The sequence below is a fragment of the Sminthopsis crassicaudata genome, chromosome 6 (genome assembly GCF_048593235.1).
Source record: "Sminthopsis crassicaudata isolate SCR6 chromosome 6, ASM4859323v1, whole genome shotgun sequence".
Lineage (NCBI taxonomy): Eukaryota > Metazoa > Chordata > Mammalia > Dasyuromorphia > Dasyuridae > Sminthopsis > Sminthopsis crassicaudata.
Window position 1 is genome coordinate 101,112,932 of NC_133622.1, and position 23,746 is coordinate 101,136,677.

The window sequence follows — 23,746 nt, forward strand, 5'->3', positions numbered from 1 at the left end:
CTTGCAACTAGGGGAAAATTCCCAAGTGTGACTGAAGCAGATTAAAATTTAATTGAGGAATGTTTTAATAAAATAAATAAAAATACAATAAAACACAAAGTTAATTTGTGGTTTTCTAGGTTAACATACAGCCCACAGGGATGTATTTCTATTTAAGTTTGACACAACTGCCTACACCAATGAAAGCACAAATCTAGCTTCACCTCCTCCCATTCTCTTTTATATATTGTATGTTGATGTTCCATCATTTATTTTTTTTTTAAATAACATTCTAAAATGAATTGACAAGTAAATTTCAGAGAAAAACAGTGAGGAGATATGAGTATCTTATACTAGGAACTGGAATTATGAATTAATTTTCTGTCAATTCTCCAAGGCACATTTGAACAATCCTAAAGACAGAGAATTCAGTAGTCTAGTTCTGAGGGTAGTGGTGTTTGGTGGGAAGATGCTATCTTGATGAGTAAGTTAAGACTCCTAAATATCCTGTTCTCCTCTTGTGCCTAGGCTGCTTTTATCTTAGACATACCTTCAAATTCTCCTACTTGTTCATTTCTTTCTCTAGGAATGATTTTCCTCTCCGCCAGGCCAGGGAAACAGGGAAAGAAAATAGCCAAGTCCCAGCCTACAGTAAAATACAGATACTCAGAGTTTACCTTTCTTTCAAAAAGACTGCTGCTTCACTCCTTACTCAGAAAGCACTTCTTTTCTCTCTTTTCTTGGAAGTTGTAAAAAAATGGATCAATAATATGCTTTTTTTTTCCATCTCTGAAACTCCAATGAAAAAACTATTTAGGCAAAATATCAGAAATCTAGCTTTTCTTCTTCCCAGGTGCTCTATCTACTACGTTTTTTTTTGATGTCATAGCCACCTATTTAACTAACTAGAAATCTATTTTTGTCTCTATCTAAATATTATATAATATATGCTATATATTATAACTAAGGTTAATATTATGATATGTAGATAAGCTGTATGTTATGCAGTGGAATGCTATATCATACATATTATATAGTGTTACTATTACAGACTATATCAATATATAGCATGTGTTAAACAATGGTATATTAAACATGATTTAAGTTATAGGATATACTGTCATTATAGGTTGTTATATGCTATATAGTGACATAGATCATAAGTATATATATATATATATATATATACATATATATATGTATATACATATATATATAGTTAACAATATTTATCATATTTTAAAGACCAAAAAAAGGGAAGTAAATAAATATTTAACAAGTGATATGTTTCAAGAAATAGACACATACCTTTTCAAGAAAGAGAGAAGAAAAAGGGAGGAAGGAAAAATAAATAAATTGCCACCATGAGTCTATATTTAATGAAAGGCATGGCTTCCATCTAATACTCCATGATATGCACCCACAGCTTTGTCCTACAGTACAGATCTGAGGATATCAGCTGGTTGACACTGTCTTTCTTTGAAGCATCTGCTCTCCATTTTCAGCACTACAGGTTCTCATCACAGCTGCTATTTCTCTTCTATTTGCTTCTTCCTCATTGACCTTTAAGTGCCCAACATAACTTAATCAGGAAAGACAGACAGACCTATGAATAATACTGCCTCTTTTTTGCCCAACTTTAGGTTAGTTGCAACTCTCTAAGGTATATAAAAGACACATGCTTTCTGTCTAGCAGATATATCTCTCTGTGTGCAAGATCTCTTTGGTATCACTTAGTCAGTGTTGAATGAATGTTTAATATCTAGATTATACTTCCCCTGAATTGTTTTTTGGTCAAATATTGTGATTTTGATTAATGATAATATTAATTGAACTCCTGTGTGACAAAAAAAAACCTTTCATGTAAACAGGAAATGTTCCTTCAATTCTTGATGCTATTATGATATTATAATTATAATAATTATTATTATTGTCATCATTCACCTTTGCATTTTCATCTTTGAAGGTCATGGTTACCAAGACTTTATTAGCAAAACCTTAGCTTTTCTAGGGTCCAACTTGAAATAATGAATGTATATTAATAGTACTTTTATAATTGCTCACCATATTACAGTGATTATGCTAGAATTTCTCACTATGTTCTGTGTTTTGTTCATGCTTTAAAAATTAAAAAATATTAAAATACCTAAGTGATAGTATATCTTCAGTTCATTGGAAAAAGTTGAATTTATTCACTCAGGGAATTCCTACGCTGAAAGATATATAATACTTATTCAATTTAATAATTGCTAACATATATTTTTTCTCACAATTTCTTTATAACTCTGGCCAACTAAATCCATTATGATAATGTCTTTTCAATCACACTTATATATTATGTGGCCATATTAAAAACCAGTTTTCACATTCTTTCTTTATCTATCCAACACAGATGCTATTATTTTATTCATTCATTTCACTCATTTTTACTCAATCAGCAATTTCCCCCACACAGACTTATATTATTTTATTTGAAAAAATACACCTAGAGTCAGGATAAGATAAATTAACAACATTAACAAAAGATTCCTTCCTGTATGATGTGTGATCCATCTTATTGCAATGGAGATGATTTCCCCTCTCATTCTGGTTGGCTATATGTCTGAGGAAGCTCTGGCTCTAAAGGAGCTCTTAATTCTGCTTCCATTTTCTATTAGCTATAGTCCACAGTTCCATAGTTGTTAATGGAGTTGAGTTTTCTGAAGTCTGTTTTTAATTCCTCTTCATTTTCTAAAGGAGAATTTGTACAATGAAGCATTTATCATCCAATGAATGGAAAATTTTTGCCTATGACTGTCAAACTGTGGGAGATCACATTAGGATATGACCAGAAAGGACATGTTGAAGTAGGAGAATTAGGTAGTTCTCTGGATGACTTCAAGAATCTTGAATGATACAAAGAAAAATTCTGAGAATCAAAAGATGAAATACGGAGTCTATTATATTAAGCCTATTATCAGGAGAATGACATCCCCTAATAAATATTAATTGATGATTAACTTATATAAAAATAAAAGAACATGGTATTACAGCATAGGGATATAAACTTTTGCTCATTGCTGTAGCTTGTAATACCATTCTTTTCTTCAATCAGCAAGCATTATAATTGAATTACTTGAACCCTTCTTCCTGTTTCTAACTGCTACCATCACTACTTTTTATAATATGAATTTGGCCTATTTTAAAATGACCTTAGTGAACCATTTGGAGTTCCTTTCTGTGATGAAGTCTATATGATTCCTCTCATAGCCGTCCTTTTTTTTTTCTCCAGACAACATATTTTTATTTAATTTTTCTGCATCCTTGCCCTTAGTTTTTATTATTTTCCTTGAAATTGCTATTGTTCAGTTGTTTAAGTAATTTCTAACTTTCTGTTACCCCACTGAAGCCTTTTTAGCAAAGATACTATAATAGGTTTAAGTGACTTACCCAGGATCTCATAGCTAACAAATGTCTGAGAGCAGTTTTGAATTTAGGAAGAAGAGTCATCCTGACTCCAGGGTGAGCAATAAGTCTATTTAGCTACTTGGCTGCCCAGGAAAAAACCTCTAACATTTTCATATATCCAAAATTTGTCTAGTCTGACTTGAGAGATTTAGAGAGGATTATTAACATGTTGGATGAAAAATAATGGACTTTTGGCCATAACGAGTTTTTCCTCAGGCACAGAGGGTAGTTGTGATCTATCCTGGTAATACACATTAATGAAATTCCTCTGAGAAGAACATTATAAACCATATAAGATTTATACATAGAATTGTCAGGTAGTTTTGAGAAGATATCGCTAATATTTATACAGAATTCAAAATTTTGGGAAGCACTTTATATATATTATCTCATTTTATCTTCAAACAACCATGTGAAATAAGTGTAAAGTATGGGTTAGTTCCCCAGAGTGCCATAGGGTCAGCCAGAGTCAGAATAAATCAAAGGCCTTGCTCTTTAGTGGGAGAAGTGAAGAAGTCAGGCAAGTTGCTACATGGTTTGCCAAGGATGTAATCTGGATTCTCTCTTCCTCATCCTGCAGCCAAGTGACTCTGATTTCTCTCCCTCCACCCTCCAATCCTTGCTTATAATTGTCTTACTACCAAACATTCAGCAAGCACCAGAGGTGAGGAGAGCCAATATCCAAATATATTCTAAGAGAGCCATTGTCGAATAGGTAGACAGCCTTAAGTTCTCTCTTGTCTGATTCAGAGTTTCAGCCTTTTACATCTCCTGCTTTCTTTTGTTTTAAAACATAGGTGGTCATATCCTGACTTCTCAGAGAGGTGAGGACCCCAAAAAGCAGGTGATCATGCCCCCTCTGACTTCTCAGGAAAAGAGATGAAAAACACCAAAGGGAATTGGGAAGTCAAACCAGATATTGTTAGTGGGTTCCTGGGCTTAAGAGTCTTATTAGAAACAGATATACAAACCCATCAGCATGGGAGGTATTATACAAGCACATAGCAATATGGCACAGGCTAGCAGTGATGACTCTCCCCACAGCTGGTGCAGGTTCAATATGGTATAATAAACATGAATTATAGAATGCAAGTAGTGATATAACAAATAAACATGGTATTGTAAAAGATTTCCAGTAGTCCTAGAAGGAGGGTATGCAAATAAAAAATGTAAATTCACACATACACCTCCTTCAGCAACCAAGAGATAGTCCAAAACCAATCTATTGTACATTACTTTATGTGTCAGGGAATCCAATGATCCCTGCAAGTTTTTGAAGTCCTGCAACAGTCTTATTATGTCTCAGGGAATCCAATGATTCCTGAGGGTTTTCATGTGCTACAACAATCTTTTCATGTCTCAGGCATTCCAATGATTCCTCAGGATTTTGAAGTCCTGCATCAGTCTCATTAACAATTTTTGATGTCCATGAGTCAATTGCTGTAACTGCCATGCTCTTTCAGTGGTGGGCACAGTCAGCAATGGAATCATGTGATGTTTCTTGGGTCTTCTCCTTCATTCCAAGGGTCTTTTCCATCTCTCTCTCCAATGGACAAGCTGAATATGGCTTGTTGGCACCCCATTCCTTCTCCATCTGTAGAGATACAACCAAACTCTCTCCTGCAAGCAATTCTCCACATCACCTGATGATTATCTAAAGATAGTAGAGCTTCTCACACTGCACATTGCCCTTCTGGTGGGTTATAAAACCTGTCTGCTGGACCTAGTGCATCTTTATCAAAATCAAGAAGTTAATATATAAAGAGCTAAATTTAGAAGTTCTCTAGAGTTACCTGTGGCTCCCCATTTCTTTTGTTTTTGGAGGAGCATCTTGATGTCTCTGTTTCTTGTCTCTACTATTGCCTGTCCTTGAGGATTGAAAGGTATGCCAGTGGTGTGTAAAATCTGAAACTCTGCACAAAAGTGTACAAAATGTTTAGAAGCATATGCAGGTCCATTGTCTGTTTTTATTGTTTGTGGCACACCCATAATTGCAAAAGCTTGTATGAGGAATTTTGTGACTACTTGGGCTGTCTCTTTTGCTGCTATTATTGCAAAAGTAAATCCTGAAAAGGTGTCTACTACAACATGGATAAAAGACATATAACCAAAAGATTTATAATGGGTCACATCCATTTGCCAAATTTCACTGGGTCTCAAACCACGAAAGTTCTTTCCTGGAGGGAGCATAGGAGCATGGAATGGAAGATAAGCTGGACAGGCTTTTACTATGCTCCTAGCTTCCTCTTTTGTTATTCCAAATTGTGATGTTCTTTTTCTCTAAATCACAATCATTCTCTGGGAGCAGATTTCTTGGGGAGCTTCTGGAGGCAGCTTTGGCTTTAGTTAAGTTTCAATAATCACCTCAAAATGCAGCCAGGAGTTAAAGTCCAGATCCTTTATTGTGTCTTTCAAAGTCCTGAATCTTTTCCTGGGCCCTATTATCTTTCTTAAAGGCCTATCTCTCTCCTTGATTCCCCAAAGCTCTTTCCAAATCTCTCCAGCCAGCTTCTGCCTCTCCTCTTCCCATTGTTTCCAGCCAGCACAACTGTGGAAGTTAGAATGACTCAGACTCTTCCTCCAAGAATGTGGGATTGTGAGTTTCTGCCTTGTGAATCTCCCAGAAGTCAATCCTAATTCTGAATCTTCTGGAAGTTCATGAGCAGGCTTTTCCTTTAGACTTGTGAATAATTTGATAGGAGTTTCCTCAACTGCAGGATATAATGTTCTCTTTTCTCTAAAATATAATCGTTCTCTTGGGGCAGGTTTCTTGGGGAGCTTCTAGAGGCAGCCTTCCTTTCAATTCAGTTCAATAATCCCAAAATGCAGCCAGGAGTTAAAGTCCAGATCCTTTATTGTCTCCTTCAAAATGGCAAGGTTAGCTTTCTTAGAGAGGCCTATCTCTCTTCTTGGCTCCAAAAGCTCCCTCCAAATCTCTCCGAATCCAAAGGTTTTTCCTTCAGCCTCCAGCCAGCTCAAAGGTAGAAAAATGAAATGGAGACTGCACCTCCAAGAGTGTGGGATTGTGGGTTTCTGTGTTGTGAATCTCCCGGAAGTCAATACTAGTTCTGAATCTCCTCCCAGAGAATGGGCTTGTCCTTTTATGCTCTCTTAAAGGTGTGAAAGGTGTGAACTCTGAACTAGACAATTGTTAAGTAACATGCTAAATTAGACAACAGACTTAGCACCTTGTAAGAATCCTAACACCAAATTGCAAATATAAAGCTTGAGCAGCCTGATGATATTTAGAATGAGATTCTTAGACTGCTGAAGTAAAAGAGTATTGGCCAACATGGTTAGAAGGCAACCTTTGAATTTCTATGAAAAATAGGACCTGGAAATCCACTATGTGAGTGAACATGTAAGATATAAATCTTACCTGGCTGCTTTTTCACTTGTTCTTGAAGTTCCTTAAAGAGCTAATATATTTTAGAAGCTACAAATTTTATTTGGGCTGTGGCAATTCTTTGTACTACTCCTACTAAATAGACTGAATAAGATATTATATTAATATCTCCTGGATAATAAGTAAGAGCTAGAATGATTGCAGACAATTCATTCTGCTGAGTAGACTGAAAAGTTCTGACTATTTTATAGTTAAGTCATGAGAGTATATAGCACAAATGTTATGCTTGGATGCATCTGTAAAGATAGTTGGTCCTTTAAGAGGAATTTTAGAAACCTTTTCTTCAAGAATCCATGGCCAATTATGTAATAGTCTGGCTATCTTTAATGGAGATCCGTGTGTAAAATTTGGAGCCATGGCTAATAAAATTTGCCATTCTGGGATGGTTTCACAGCATACATTAATTTGTGCATTAGTGTAAAAGGGGTATATCTTGTCAGGTCTTATCCCAGATAATTGTACTGCTCACTTAATGACCTTTAATAAAATTCTAGCCACAAACACTGGGTAAAAGGGTAAGTAAGGCTTTGTTTTGGTTGTGCTGGGAGGTTCACCCACTCTATCACACTGTTTCCTTGATGAAGGACTGCTGTGGGTGCCTCTTTTGTAGCAAAAACTGATTTTTCCAAGAGTTTTTGAGTGACTCTTTTAACCACATTGGATAAAGCCAGTTCAAATTCTCTCAAAATCTCTTGAGCTTCTTTTGTAAATTGGCATGGTGAGTTTAATGCACTGTCTCCCCTTAAAATGTCATGTAATGGTTGTAATTGATAGGTAGTCAAGCCTAACCCAAGCCTATCATCAACTGGATATCTCCTATCAATTTCTGAAAGTCATTTAAGGTGTTTACCTTCTCTGTTCTTAAGGAAAGTTTTTGTACTGTAAGCACCTTAGGGTATACTTCATAATCTAAATATTAAAAACAAGCATGTCTGAATTTTTTCTGGAGCTATATGCAATTTGTAGTTCCTTAGTATTTCTATGGTCTTTTGTAGGCATGCTTCTAATATTTGCTCCTCAGGTGCACATCCCAATATATCATCCATGTAATGTAATAACATTCCTTTTGGAAATGTTTTTCTTACATGAATAAAAGCAGCAGCAACATACATTTGACACATAGTAGGACTATTTTTCATTCCCTGTGGCAAAACTGTCCATTCATATTTTTATAAGGCTCAGCTAAATTAACACTAGGCACTGAGAAAGTAAATCTTTTCATATCCTCCTTAACTAGAGAGATAGAATAGAAATAATCCCTCATGTCTATAACCCAGAGAGACCATTTTCTAGGTAATTGAGTAGGAGATGAAAGTCCAGGCTGAAGAGTTTCCATAGTTTCCATCTATTCATTTACTTTTCTTAAATCAGTCAACATTCTCCTATTACTGCTGTACCTATTCAAAGGGATTTCTTTCTTACAACAAATACAGGGGAATTCCAAGGACTTAGAGAAGGTTTCCAGTCACTAGGTTTCCAGTCATAAGCCAAATTCTCTAATAACATTTCAACATAAGATGATGTAGGCCCATACAGAGTGCCAGCCTTTTTCAGGTCTTTGATAATTTCTAGATTAAAAGAAGTGTATCTTCTCCTTTCTTGACCTGAAGAGTTAAGCTGTTCAATCACAGAATAAATTTCTATTCTCAAATCAGCTATACTCTGCCCTTCTTCTTTGGCTTTAAGTAGTACCTTTTGTGAGTCATAGAGGGGGTTGCTGGGGTGAATGGTGATGTCACTGCCCCTCCCACTCCTCTTCTCCCTCCACCCAGGAAGGTGAAGTTGATGGGGGATGGTCAAGAGCCTGCTTGGGTGTAGGTAGAGTTAAAGCTGATCTGTGAGAGTGAGAATCACCAGGCCCTTTATATTCAATTTACTCCCCATGCCTTTTGGTGATATTTTCATTATCCTCTCCCTTCTCTTCCTCTTTCTCCTCATGCTTCCTTGTTTTACTGCTCTCCTTAGAGCTCTTCTTTTTTCTATAACTTGTGTGATTCTTTAAGGCCAATTGTATTGTGTTGTATATATAGACTGTTTCCTTAGAAATTGAATCATTTCTTTATCACTGTAATATTCACATAATTGATCTACTAGTTTCCAGTTATCTGCCGCTATTTCTTCTTCCTTAAAGAACCAAGGGGACATGCATTCTAATGTTTCCAAGAGTCTACCCTGCTACCAGTTACAAGCAAACCTTGCCTCTTTATTAGCCTAAGTATGCTTTTTTATAGAGCTTCCTCAGGAGTGGAGGTGGAGGTGGGGTAGAATCTTTTCTTAATATCTGCCCCATTTCAGCTAGAAAAGGAAACTTACTAGTTTAGCCCTTAACAAAATAAGTTCTCTGTTTGTCTATTTCAATACTCACCCTATTTCCTGGTCACAGGGACTTCTTCACTGAAATTAGGTTCCTTGGTCCACACTTTGGGCACCAAATGTAAAATATGGACTATCTCCCTGGAGGGCTTCAGAGTCAGCCAGAGTCAGGATAAATCAAAGTCCTTGGTCTTTAGGGGAAGAAGTGAAGGAGGCAGGCAAGCTGCCACATGCTTGCCAAAGATCTATCCTGGATTCTGGAGTCCGGAGTCTCCAGCCTCTCTCCTTCTCATCTTGCAACCAAGTGACTCTGACTTCTCTCCCTCCCCCTCCAATACTTGCTTATGATTACCTTACTACCAAACATTCGGCAAGCACCCATGGTTAGGAGAGCCATCATCCAAATATATGCTAATAGAGCCATTGTCTCACATCAAATAGGAGCCTTAAGTGTTCTCTTGTCTGATTCAGAGTTTCAGCCCTCTACGAGTAGGTGTTATTACTATCCCCATTTTTACACGTCTAGAAACTGAGGCATACAGAGATTCAGTGACTCTTGTCAGTGTCATAGAGGCTGTAAGTATCTCAGATAGATTATGAATAGAGGTTTTTCTAATTCCAATACTATCTCCACTGTGCCACCTAGATGTGTCAGGATAACAAAGTAAAAACAAAAAAAATGTATATATCTAATTGGCATTGAGGCAAACTTTTGGACTAATGTTCATAAGACATAAGAATGGATGTAAATAATTGTCTGACTATTTAAATTGATTTGTCAAAGGGGACACTGGGCCATGGCTTTTAAATGATTGGTTTTTGTTTCCTACAGTCTATAAAATTAGATTGTGGTTGTGCTTCCCACAAGAGAGTTTTAATAGACATGAAAGACCTTTGATCTCATTTTTTACCTGATTGATAGTATTACTCTATTTACCTTCTAAGTTCAATACCTTGGAGAATTATATCATGTCCAATGTGAAAAATGATTCAAAAAATTTTCACTTAGTTTTAAGTTTATCTTAAGTGCATCAATATACCTGATTTTATGTTTTTAATTCATTTCTTCCAACGTAAAATATTTTGTTCCACTGTTTTAAAAAACTGAAGGCAAATAATTTGTGGACCTCAATTACTTTAGACGTCTACTATTTCTAGTTATCACTCATGTGGTCAGATATCCAGAAATAAAACTGAAATTGTTCTAATGCCCTACAATTATTTGTGAAATCCTTAGGCCTGGAACATCATGATTGAATCAGGCCTGGGTATTTAAACAGTTTATAGATGCCATGATAAACTTTGATTTGGTGATTATATCTTCTCACCTTATGCTCTGGGGAGGTAGGGAGTTGATCAAGGCATTCTCAATCACAGTCCTTGAGACCTTATATGTTTGGGCATTTAACCCTTTAAAAAACAAACCATTATGTGTGCATATTATAGCAATCCATTGTGCTTTTCAGAATAACTTAGAATTTAAAAGTTTAATGTACTGTTAAATATTTGAAAAGGCAATATTTTTGTACCCTCTCCAGAAATGTTATTGTCAACATTTTGTAATACTTTTGGTAAACAGAAAAAGGTGTTTCATATAAAGCAAATAGAACTAGCTTTATTTTTCTATTTTGATAGATATTTATATAAATGCATTATTTTTAAATTTTAGCATCACTCTTCTACAAATATTCACAAGTTGAATAGCATCCACTTTGGAGAGGGGAAAAACTGATTTGTACATTTGATTTAAATCAGTGACATAAAATTTCTCTTCTTAGGACCAGTCTTCCAAAATTAACTGGAAAATAAAACAATGGGAGAAACCATGAACAAAGAAGAATTTATTAATGGCTTACTATCTGCCAGACACAGCAAAGTTCTGGAGATACAAAGAAAGTAAAAAAAAATCCCTGCTCTTAGAGAACTCACATCCTAAATACAATATATACAAAAGATATTTTAAATTTTTAAATGTATTAAATTTAAAAAGTAATATTAGACTTAAGGGTTCAAGTTCAATTAAGTTTTGTTGTAATGGTGAATTAGATTAGAACATAAGCTCTATCTCTTCTACTAACTCCACGAGCTTGGGCAAGTCAATGAAACTCATTTTACTCACTTATAAAATGATGGATTAGATGATCATTAAAGTTTAATCTTGCTCTAATATTCTAGGACTCTGTTTATCAAAGAAGGATACAATAAAAGTTAGGATTGGTTTAGTAATTTATATTCTTTCCTAATAGACTCCATGACTCTGAGAAAAGTGAAGTTATTATATAAAACAAATTTGCAATTTATTTTTGTCTATACATTTTCTTTCCCACAAAGGATTTGTATTGCCAGGCCATTTCATTGATTCTTGGTAAGAGTAGTCAATGGTATTGAACTTGCTAGAACAAGGATGTTTTTTGGATTGTCAAGCATTTGCTGATGCCTGGGTATGTATGAGTAAGTGATGATTGACATAAACTATTTCTTCAAATTACGGTTATTTCCCCTTGAAGTAATGAAGTAATGTTTAGCTATAGAATGGCAGAGGGTCTTTAAAGACCATTTACCATTACTAAACCGCTATTTGTTACTGAAGAACAGTGTCCTCTACCTGTGAAAATTCTGCATAAATAAATTAACCTTGGTGCAAGAATCAAGTAGTCTCTCAATTCAATATTTATTAAGCATCTATGTGATTAGCACTGTGCTAAGTACTAGAAATAAAAAGAGGTGAAAGATGGACTCTGCCCTTAAGGAACTTAACAATTTCCTGGACTTGTGCCATTATACAAAATTCTCTATAATATTTAAGAATAAGTCTGTGGTATTAGTTATAGTAGCATATTTATAATGGTATTTTTTTTTTTTTTTGCGCAGTGTTTATGACTATTGACTAGACTATGAGTCTAGAGGAGCACTGTCAACCCCTCAACCAAATTATCTACTGCTACAGGGCCCAATTTGTACTATGAAATTTTCGAAGGGAACTGGATTGTTCAAAGATCTGAACTTACCTCTTTATGCTAAGTACTTCACAGGAGTAACGTCACAGGAATCCAGATTAGTCTCAGTCTTTAATTCAATAGGAGAGGGTATTTGAACAAGACATTTTCTGAGAAATTCAGATCATTCAAAATCTAAGAACGTATGTCATTTGCCCTTTTCCAGAAAAGTAAATTTATTTATTATCTTATACATACTACAATGTGTTACATTTACTTTGGGTTTATTCTGATTCTTCCACTCTAATTTGCTTTCTGAGCAAATTAAGTCAAAAGGGATTAAGCTTAAATAATAATTAGCTTCTCTTAGTCTTATTTTTTTCTCTTTTATCAAAAAGAAATTCTTTATCTGAATGTGGATGCCATTTCCATCCAAACTTTATTCACTGAACCACTGAAAAGAACCAAGTCAGCCATAGTTTATCATCCAACAATCTTGCTGTTACAATGTATTTCTAGTACTGGTTTTTCACTCAACATCAGTTCATGTAAATTTTTCTAGAGCTTTCTAAAAATAAGCTAATTCAGTTTTTATAGAACAATAATATTCCATTACTTCATATACCATAACTTGTTCAGCTATTCCTCAATTGATGGACAGCTACTCATTTTCTAATTCTTTGCTAATACAAAAAGAACTGCTACAAATATTTTTGCACATATGAGTCCTTTTTCCCTCCTTTGTGATTTCCTAGGATACAGATTGAGCAGTGGCACTATAGGTCAAAAGGTATATACAGTTTTATGGTTTTTATAGTTCCATATTGCTTTACAAAATAGTTGGGCCATTTCACAAATCTGAGACAATTTTCACATCCAAGTCTTTCTATCTCCATATCTAATGTTCCATGCACTGGTGATGAGTAAGATGATGATGATGATAATCTCTGGAAAACTTATGGATAGGCATAATCAGGAAATGAGCATGACAAAATGGTATGAATGAATAGCTCTCAGTATCATAGATGGAACCAATCCACATTTATATGATTCTGTATCAACTGCAGTATAATAAGTAACAGAATAATATTAGCTATAATTCATATTTTATAGCCTTATAATCCTTACTGCTATGCTAGGAACTTGATATTATTATCATCATTTTTGCAGATAAAGAAATTAAGGCATATAGATATATAAATTATTTTCCCAGGTTCATATAGGTAGTAAGTGTCTAATCCTGGATTTGAACTTTTTCCTTATTCAAATTCTAGGAGTCTATCTACTATTCCATCTAGCTGCTTCAATGATGAGAAAGCAATGTTTACCAGTCTTGTCTTTTCAAAATATATATTCAATTTCATCATATGTACACATCAGAAAGAGAAAATGATTACCCTTTAAGGTTCATTCCAATTCTCAATCTGTGTTGCTCACTGGCATACATTCCTGTGATCTGTGCAAAAATTCTAAATTTGATTCAACTGCACTTATATATTTTTGTGATATATTTTTCTTTATTGTTTATTTCAGTATTAATAAGTCATAACCAAGGTAATTTCCTGTGAATACAGGGAAGAGAAGAAATAGAGCATTTCTTCCCTTCAAAGCCTAAGGTAATTTCAATGGGGAGATAACTAAAGATGAATTTTTAAAAAAGGGTTGATGCTCTTGCTGTTGTTGCTGTTGTTATTTCTTTTTGTTTTTTAACTTTTTTTCTTTATTATAGCTTTTTATTTACAAGATATATGCATGGGTAATTTTTTACACTGACAATTGCAAAATGTTTTGTTCCAGTTTTTCCCCTCCTTCCCCCCACCCTCTCCCCTAGATGGCAGGTAGACCAATACATGCTAAATATGTTAAAGTATATGTTAAATACAATATATGTATACATATCCATATTGTTATTTTGCTGCACAAGAAGAATTGGGCTTTTAAATAATGTACAATTAAGCTATGAAGGAAATAAAAATTCAGGCGGACAAAAATAGAGTGATTGGGAATGCTATGTAGTGATTTATACCCATTTCCCAGAGTTCTTTCATTGGTTGTAGCTGGTACTATTCATTATTGAACAAATGGAACTGAATTGGTTCATCTCATTGTTGAAGAGAAGCACGTCCATCAGAATTGATTATCATATAGTACTATTGTTGAAGTATATAATGATCTCCTGGTCCTGCTCATTTCATTCAGTATCAATTCATGTAAGTCTCTCAGGTCTTTCTGAAATCATCCTGCTAGTAATCTCTTACAGAACAATAATATTTCATATCATTCATATACCACAATATATTCAGCCATCCTCCAATTGATTAGCATCCACTTAATTTCCAGTTTCTAGCCACTACAAAGAGGGCTGGCACAAATATATTTGCACATACAGGTCTCTTTCCCTTCTTTAAGATCTCTTTGGGATATAACCCAGTAGTCACACTGCTGGATCAATGGGTATGCACAGTTTCAAAACTTTTTGAATATAATTCCAAATCAGTCTCCAGAATGGCTGGATGTATTCACAATTCCACTAGCAATGTATCAGTGTCCCAGTTTTCTCACATCCCCTCCAACATTCAGCATTATCTTTTCCTGTCATCCTAGCCAATCTGACAGGTTTGTAGTGGTATCTCAGAGTTGTCTTAATTTGCATTTCTCTGATTAATAATGGCTTGGAGCATCTTTTCATATGGTTAGAGATAGTTTCAATTTCTTCATCTGAGAATTATCTGTTCATATCCTTTGACCATTTATAAATTGGAGAATGGCTGGATTGCTTGTAAATTAGAGTCAATTCTCTATATATTTTGGAAATGAGGTCTTTATCAGAGCCTTTGACTGTAAAAATGTTTTCCCAGTTTATTGCTTCCTTGTCTGAATTAGTTTTGTTTGTACAAAAACTTTTCAATTTGATATAATAAAAATTTTCTTTTTTGTGATCAATAATGATCTCTAGTTCTTCTTTGGTCATGAATTCCTTCTTCTTCCACAGGTCTTACAGGTAAACTATCCTATGTTCTTCTATATAATCTCATTCTTTATGCCTAGATCATGAATCCATTTTGACCATATCTTAGTGTATGGTGTTAAGTGTGGGTCAATGCCTAGTTTCTGCCATACTAATTTCCAATTTTCCCTGCAGTTTTTGTCTAACAGTGAATTCTTATCCCCAAAGCTGGGGTCTTTGGGTTTGTCAAACACTAGATTATTAAAGTTATTGACTATTTTGTTCTTTGAACCTAACCTATTCCACTGATCAACTAGTCTATTTCTTAGTCAATACCAAATGGTTTTGGTAACCACTGCTTTATAATATAATTTTAGATCTGGTACAGCTAGGCCACCTTCATTTGATTTCCCTTGGCAGATAGATTTCTAAATATTTTATACTATTGGTAGTTACTTTAAATGGAATTTCTCTTTGTAACTCTAACTGTTGATTTTTGTTAGTGGTATATAAGAATGCTGATGACTTATATGGGTTTATTTTGTTTCCTGCAACTTTGCTAAGGGTGTGGATTATTTCTAATAGCTTTTTATTAGAATCTCTGGGATTCTTTAAAATATACCATCACATCATCAGCAAAGAGTGATAATTTGGTTTCCTCATTACCTACTCTAATTCCTTTAATCTCTTTCTCAACTTTTATTGCTGAAGCTAGCATTTCTAATACAATATTAAATAGTAATGGTGATAGTGGGCAACCTTGTTTCACCCCTGATAGTAGTGGGAATGGTTCCAGTTTATCCCCATTACATATGATGCTTACTGATGTTTTGTTTGTTTGTTTGTTTTTTGTTTTTTTTGTGTTTTTTTTTTTCCCTGAGGCTGTAGTTGAGTGACTTGCCCAGGATCACACAGCTAGGAAGTGTTAAGTGTCTGAGACCAGATTTGAACTCGGGTCCTCCTGAATTCAGGGCTGGTGCTCTATCCACTGCACCACCTACCTGCCCCCATTACTGATAGTTTTAAATAGATGCTACTGATTAAGGAAAAATCCATTTATTCCTATACTCTCAAGTGTTTTCAATAGGAATGGATGTTGAATTTTATTGAATGCTTTTTCTGCATCTATTGAGATGATCATATGGTTTTTGTTAATTTGGTTATTGATATAGTCAATTATGTTAATAGTTTTCCTAATATTGAACCAGCCGTATAATCCTGGTATAAATCCTACTTGGTCATGGTGTATTATCATGGGGATGATTTTCGGTAGCTCTTTTGCTAATATTTTATTTAAGATTTTAGTATCAATATTCATTAGGGAGATTGGTCTATAATTTTCTTTCCCTATTTTCAACCTACCTGGTTTAGATATCAGTACCATATCTGTATCATAAAAGGAATTTGGAAGGACTGCTTTATTCTCTATTTTTTCAAATACATTTTATAGCATTGGGGCTAATTATTCTTTAAATGTTTGGTAGAATTCACATGTAAATCCCTCTTGTCCTGGAGATTTTTTCTTAGGGAATTGATTAATTGCTTGTTCTATTTCCTTTTTTGAAATGGGACTGTTTAAGCAATTTACTTCCTCCTCTGTTAATCTGGGAAGCTTATATTTTTGAAGTTAGTCATCCATTTTACTTAGGTTATCAAATTTATTCACATAAAGTTGGGCAAAGTAACTCCTTATTATTGCTTTAATTTCCTCTTCATTGGTGGAAAGTTCTCCCTTTTCATTTTTAAGACTAACAATTTGTTTTTCCTCTTTCCTTTTTCTAATCAGATTTACCAAAGGTTTATCTAGTTTATTGTTTTGTTTTGTTATTTTTTTTATAAAACCAACTCTTAGTTTTATTTATTATTTCAATAGTTTTTTTCCTTTCTATTTTATTAATTTTTCCTTTTAATTTTAGTTTCAAGTTTAGTATTTGATTGAGAGTTTTAAAATTTGGTCTTTTTCTAGCTTTTTAAGTTGCAATCAAATTCATTGATCTTCTCTTTCTCTATTTTATTCAAGTAATGCTCTAAAGATATAAAATTTCCCCTTATTATTGCTTTGGCTGCATCCCACAAATTTTGGTACATTGTCTCATTGTTGTCATTCTCTACAGTGAAATTATTAATTGTGTCTATGATTTGCTGTTTCACCCAATCATTCTTTAGGATGATATTATTTAATTTCCAATTACTTTTTGATCTATTTACCCCTAGCTTTTTGTAGAATGTAGCTTTTATTGCATCATGATCTGAAAAGAATGCATTTGCTATTTATGCCTTTATGAATTTAGTTTTGAGGTCTTTATGTCCTAATATTTGGTCCTTTTTTGTATAGGTTCCATGAAGTGCTGAGAAGAAAGTGTAGTCCTTTCTGTTTCCATTCAGTTTTCTCCAAAGATCTATCATCCCTAACTTTTCTAATGTTCTATTTACCTCTTTAACTTCTTTCTTATTTGTTTTGTGGTTTGATTTATCTAATTCTGAGAGTGTAAAGTTGAGATCTCCCACTATTATAGTTTTGCTGTCTATTTCTTCTTGCAACTCTCTTAACTTCTCATTTAGGAAGTTAGATGTTATACCACTTGGTACATATATGTTTAGTAATGTCATTGATTCATTGTCTATGCTACCCTTTAGCAAGATATAGTTTCCTTCCTTATCTCTTTTAATTAGATTGATTTTTGCTTTTGCAAGTATCTGAAATAAGGATAGCTACCCCTGCTTTTTTGACTTCACCTGAAACATAATAGATTCTCTTCCAGCCTGTTCTGTATGTATCTCCCTGCTTTAAATGTGTTTTGTGTAAACAACATATGATAGGGTTCTGGCTTTTGATCCTGTCTGCTATCCACCTCCACTTTATGGGAGAGTTCATCCCATTCACATTTACAGTTAAAATGACTAATTCTGTATTTCCTGCCATCTTATTATCCCCAGATTATGCTTTTCTCTTTCTTACCCCACCCAGTATTAAACTTATGGGCACCACTAGCCTCACATAGCTCTCTGTCTCTCTTTGGAATCCCTCCCACCCCCTTTGAATCTCTTCCCTTGTCTTGTACCTTTCCCTTATTGCTCTTTTCCTTTTCCCTTTCACTCTCCCTCTTTTTAATGAGGTGAGAGAAGTTTCTCTGTAATCCAAATATGTCAATTATTTTCTCTTTGAGCCAAATCTGAGAGTAAGGTTCACACAATAATCCTCCCCCTCTCTAAATTCCCTCAGATATAATAGGTTTCCTTTGCCTCTTCATGGGATGTAGTTTCCCTCTTTTTATCTCTTTTCTATTTTTTTCTATCTCTTTTATATCTTTTTCCCTTTTTCTGATACTATTCCCTGTCAATTTCTACTTCCCTTTTTATATTATATCAGTAATATCAAATTATACATGCACTCTTTATGTATGTCCACAACAGAAATACGGTTCTCAAGAGTTCTTTTTAACTTTTTCTGCTTTTCTTGAATCCTATAGTTGGAGGTCAAAATAATTTTTTTTAGTTCTGATTTTTTCATTAGAAACAAATGGAATTCACCTGTTTCATTAAATGTCCATCCTCTTCCCTGGAAGAAAATGCTCAGCTTAGCTAGGTAGTTTATTCTTGGCTGCATTTCAAGTTCTTTTGCCTTTTGGAATATCAGATTCCAGGCCCTTTGATCCTTTAATGTGTAAGCAGCTAGATCCTGAGTGATCCCTATTGTGGCTCCACAGCATTTGAATTGCTTTTTTTCTGTCTGCTTATAATATTTTTTCCTTATTCTGATAGTTGTGAAATTTAGAGTTTTTATTTTAGGGTCTTTTTCAGGAGGTGTTTGATGAATTCTTTCAATGTTGATGTGTCAAAGAATCATTCATTTCTATTTATTCAGTTCTGATTTTTAATGAGTTATTTTCTTCATTAGCTTTTTTTTTTACTTCTTTTTGTATATGTTCAATTGAATTTTTAAATGCGTTGTTTTGCTCTATGGAATTTTTTCCATTTCACTGTATTTTTGTTTTTGTTTTTGTTTTTTGTTGTTGTTGTTGTTGTTGTTGTTGCTGTTGTTGTTGTTGTTGTTGTTACTGAGTTATTTTCTTTTTCCAATTCACAAATCCTATGTTCCTGGGAGGTTTTTTTTTTTTTTTTTTTTTTATTGTTGTTGTTGTTTTGTTTTGTTTTCCCAATTCATGAATCCTACTTTCCTGGGAGTTCTTTATCCTTTCCAATTCACATTTCAGGAAGTTGTTTTGTTTTTCTCCACTTTATCAATTTTTTTAAAGTGAGTTATATGCCTTTTCTGTACTCTCTTGCATAGCTTTTATTTCCTTTCCACACTTTTCTTCTAGCTCTCTTTTAAGATTTTTTTTTTTTATAATTTCTTCTAGGAGAGCTTTGTATTATGGGGATCAGGTTACATCTTCCTTTAGGGTTTTGTCTGGATACTGTTTGCTATTAATCTCCTCAGGTTTGAAAACCTGCTCTCTTTCTTTATAGAAGCTATTGCTTTTTTACTCATTTTTAAAAGCCCTTAGAGTCTGTCTTCAGGGCAATGGGGTTATTAGCTTCCTCTGCAGAGCAGGGATAGATATATGGACAGTAACTGTCCTGCAAATGGGGTGCTAAGAGCTGCGAAGCTGGGGAAGTGCCCTTGGAAGAACCCTGCACCAGAAGTGGTGTGACCTGGGAAGCACAGCCCAGCTGAGGAAATGCCCTGGGAAGAGCCCCGATGAACTGCATTTAAATCTACAAAACATTTGCCCATTTATAATTTGGTATTTACATTTTTATTTGTTGATAATAAGTTGAACTACAAATCCCCCACATGAGTTGGATCAGTATACCTTTTATAATCAAGAAAAAGTTGTCAGAATTAAATCTTCTCCTTCAGTAGTTATTCAGTAGAGATGAAAATAAAATGCTAAATGGGAGTTTTTAAAGGAATTTTTAATTTCTTTTTTGCTACTAATACATTGACTTCTATTACTATTGGTAATAATATTATTTGAGAATTAGAATTATTATCTCTAGCATTCATTTTAACTATTAATTTATTATTATCACCACCAAAATGACCACCACCATCACCACCATCACCACAAGAGAAATAATGGTGAATAGAGAGTTGTCCATATTCAGTCTAGGAAGATATGCCTCTGATACATGCTGTCTCTACAACCCTGGGCAAGTCCTTAACCTCTTAATGTCCCCAGAAAATAATCTAAAATTGTAATATGCAGAGAAAGTGGCAATCTATATTAGTAAAAGACATTTTCTCATGAGAGACTTCTCTGTACTAATGAAATCATAGTTAAAAACTAATTCTTACAAAATCACCATCTTCTTTATTATTATTAATTGAAATTGGAAAAGCTAAAAATTGTAACATTGTACTGACTACATTTGTATTGAGGATATTTAGTAAAGTACACAATTATCACCAAATGTATCAATTCTGGAAGTCCAGATTTTTATAACCAGGTTGTCTATAAACAAACTTATTTATACTAAGAATGTTCACTTGATTTTTTTTTCATTTAGACATAGAGAAATTTCCAATTTATATATTTTATTTAAAAATGAAATTTTTTTTGTGGTTATTGTTGGTAAGAATGCATGATAAAATCCTAATAAAAGAGAATATCTCAGTTCAATATAAGATTTTTTTTTAGATGAGATTAAGATGTTTTCTTAAACATCACATTCTCCCATGTTTGTGTATGTGTGTTTGTATGTGTGTTTGTGCATATGTTTTAAATAAGGAGACTTTCAAGAGAGCAAAAGGTCATGGAATAAGCTCTTTCATGACATCCTAGCTGCTGAGCATATTTACTGAGATGTTTCAAGACTCTTTTCTGGAAATTGAAAGAGCAAATAAGTACCTGTACTTCAAACTCCCTAGGGAAGTGGTCTATAAAATCAGATGATAAACCTGAACTCCCTAAGATACCTGAATAAGAAGCTTGACAGAGTGCAAGAAAAAGGTCATCTTCATTTATCATAGCATTGATTATTCTCTAAGTTACTTTTTTCACTCACCAGGGCAGTTTTAAGTAAAACTATAAAATAGTTGAAGTTTCATTGGTCTATGGTCTTCCCTTTTGGGGAGAGTCTTTCTGTTATAACATCCCTACAGCTTTTTTGTTGATTCCTCTCCTCCTCCTCCTCCTCCTCCTCCTCCTCCTCCTCCTCCTCCTCCTCCTCCTCCTCCTCCTCCTCCTCCTCCTCTTCCTCCTCCTCCTCCTTCTCCTCCTCCTCCTCCTCCTCCTCTTCTTCTTCCTCCTCCTCCTCCTCCTCCTTCTTCTTCTTCTTCTTTTTCTTCTTCTTCTTCTTTCTTTGTATTCAAAGTCACTTTCTTCCTTATTACTGATCTTTTCTGACTTTTCTCCTTTAGCAAAAATCATTTCTCTTTTTATTAGTAAGGCAAAAGTCACATGTCAGAAATCAGACCAGTTCTTCTCAATTTGCACCTTTTTACAATTGGTAATATCATTTCCCCTATCAATATGTTCCCTAGTTTCTCCCTTCCTTTCACACAACTTTAACAATAAGATTACATTCAATTTAAAATACATTCTGCTCTTTTAAAAAATTCTGTTGCTCCCCAATGTCTCCCATATTTATCACTTCTTTCACTTCCCACACCATCAAAATATTTCCTGGAACTTATTGGGCTATTTTTTTCTGACACTCTTAAATATTCTTAAATTTTCAATTGAAAGTTTTCTTTTTATTTGTTGTTGTATATTGCCTCTAGAGTGATAATCCTAACATATAGTTATGATAATGTCAAGGACATGGTCAAGTTTTTTGATCCATCAGCCTGCATGAAATAAGTACATGCTATGTGTACAATGTAAAATGCTAGGAATGAAAAAATTTCAAAAATGAAAAGTAAAATGATCTCTTCTTTTAAAAAATTTACATTCTCTAGGAAAACATGAATATGAACTTATGTGAGGAAATATAATTATATGCAGATAAAATACAAAGAGATCAACCCAATAAAATATAAGGCAGATGTTAAAGGAAAAATGTTAGTAGCTGGGGGTATCAGGAAAAGCATTATATAAAAGGTTAGGTTTAAGATGTATATTTGAGGGGGCAGGTAGGTGGCAGGTAGGTGGCGCAGTGGATAGATCATCAGCCTTGAATTCAGGAGGACCAGAGTTCAAATCTGACCTCAGACACTTAATACTTCCTAGCTGTGTGACCCTGGGCAAGTCACTTAACCCCAGCCTCAGAAAAAGAAAAAAAAAAAAAGATGTATATTTGATGAAGAGCACCAGTTATGGAATCAGAAAAACCTGAATCCAAAACTAGTCTCAGATATTTTCTAGTTTTGTGATCCTGGTCAAGTCATTTAATCTTATTTGCTCCAATTCCTTCATCTGTAAAACGAGCTGCAGAAGGAAATTGCAAATCCCTCCAGTATCTTTGCCAAATGGGGTCACAAAGAGTCAAACATTATTGCTGTAACTGACTATGATAAAAGGGAGAGGTGAGAAATATATAAAGAGAGGCATATATTATGTGTGTGGAAGAGAGGAAGGAAATGGAGGGAAGGAATAAAGGGAAAAAGAAAGTTACAGGATAGTTTTAATAAATATTTAAAAGGAATAGTGAGTTAAATAAAATAGACCTGCAATTTCATGTACAGTCATCTTTTTTTCAATTCCATTATGCTTGTTTTATTTCTTAAGTTGAGAATATAATAAATAAATAAAAAAGAGGAGAGAGAGACTAATTCAGCTTTACTATAGAGTATGGAAGATGGAGTAATATAAAATGATATTGGAAAGATAATTTGGAGTCAGAGTATGAAGGATTTAAAAGCAAATAGAGGAGTTTATTATTTATTTTAAATGTGATATGGATCCACTGAAGTTGCATAGGAAAGCGATATAGTCAAATCTTTACTTAAGTAAAATTCTTTTTTGTCAATGCAGAAAATGGACTGGAGTGGTTGTGGTGTTGGAAATTCAACCAATTAGGAAGCAACTGCAATAATCTAGCTGAAGGAAGAAAAAAGCTAGAGTTAAAAAGCAGCAGTGTGTGTACAGATAAGAAGTTAAATATAAAATGTTGTAGAGATAAAAAATGGCAATATCTGGGAAAAGATTATTCCCATATAGAATGAAAGCATGGAGGATAACACTAAGGTTAGATTAGAAGAATAGCAGAACTTTCAGTTGAAAATGGAAGTTTGGCAGATGGTGGATCCATGAGAAAAAATAATGAATTCTGTTTGGGGAATATTAAGTTTGAGATATCTCTGAGATACTGCTGTTTGAAATGTGCAACAGGCAATTTGTAATGTGGTATTAGAATTCAAGTGAGAGACTGGTAAAGGATATTTAGATCACTCAGTCATCATCAGAGAGATAATTAAACCAATATCTTCTGATAATGTCATCAAGAGAGAAATTTTGGAAATGAGAAAACTTGGTACAGAGAAACTAGAAAAACTGACAGCTAAGGAGAGGATATAGGTGATGAATCAACAAAGGAGATTAAGAAAGAATAGGCAGTAAGATAGGTAGAGAAACAGGAGAGAAAAGTGTAAAGAAAACTCTGAAAAGAATAGTATTCAGAGATGGTGATTAATAGCTTCAAATGTAGCAAATTAAATAAGAATGAGGACTGAGGGGAGGTACTATGCAAAATGAAAAATTGCTGATAGCTTTCTAGGATTTTGGCTAAAAGAATATAGGATGATTGCATCAGGTAATAAATAAGTCTATT

General features: G+C 34.1%; 1 protein-coding gene and 1 long non-coding RNA gene across 14 annotated transcripts in view; both read left to right on the top strand.

Moving 5' to 3' along the window:
* TENM3 (teneurin transmembrane protein 3) overlaps window positions 1–23,746 on the top strand; it is a 3,351,339-nt gene that overhangs the window by 1,226,298 nt on the left and 2,101,295 nt on the right. The window lies entirely within an intron of this gene.
* On the top strand, window positions 8,617–12,332 carry LOC141545968 (uncharacterized). The gene is made up of 3 exons (XR_012483197.1): window positions 8,617–8,646; window positions 11,477–11,586; window positions 12,017–12,332. It is a non-coding gene; the product is annotated as an uncharacterized LOC141545968 (long non-coding RNA).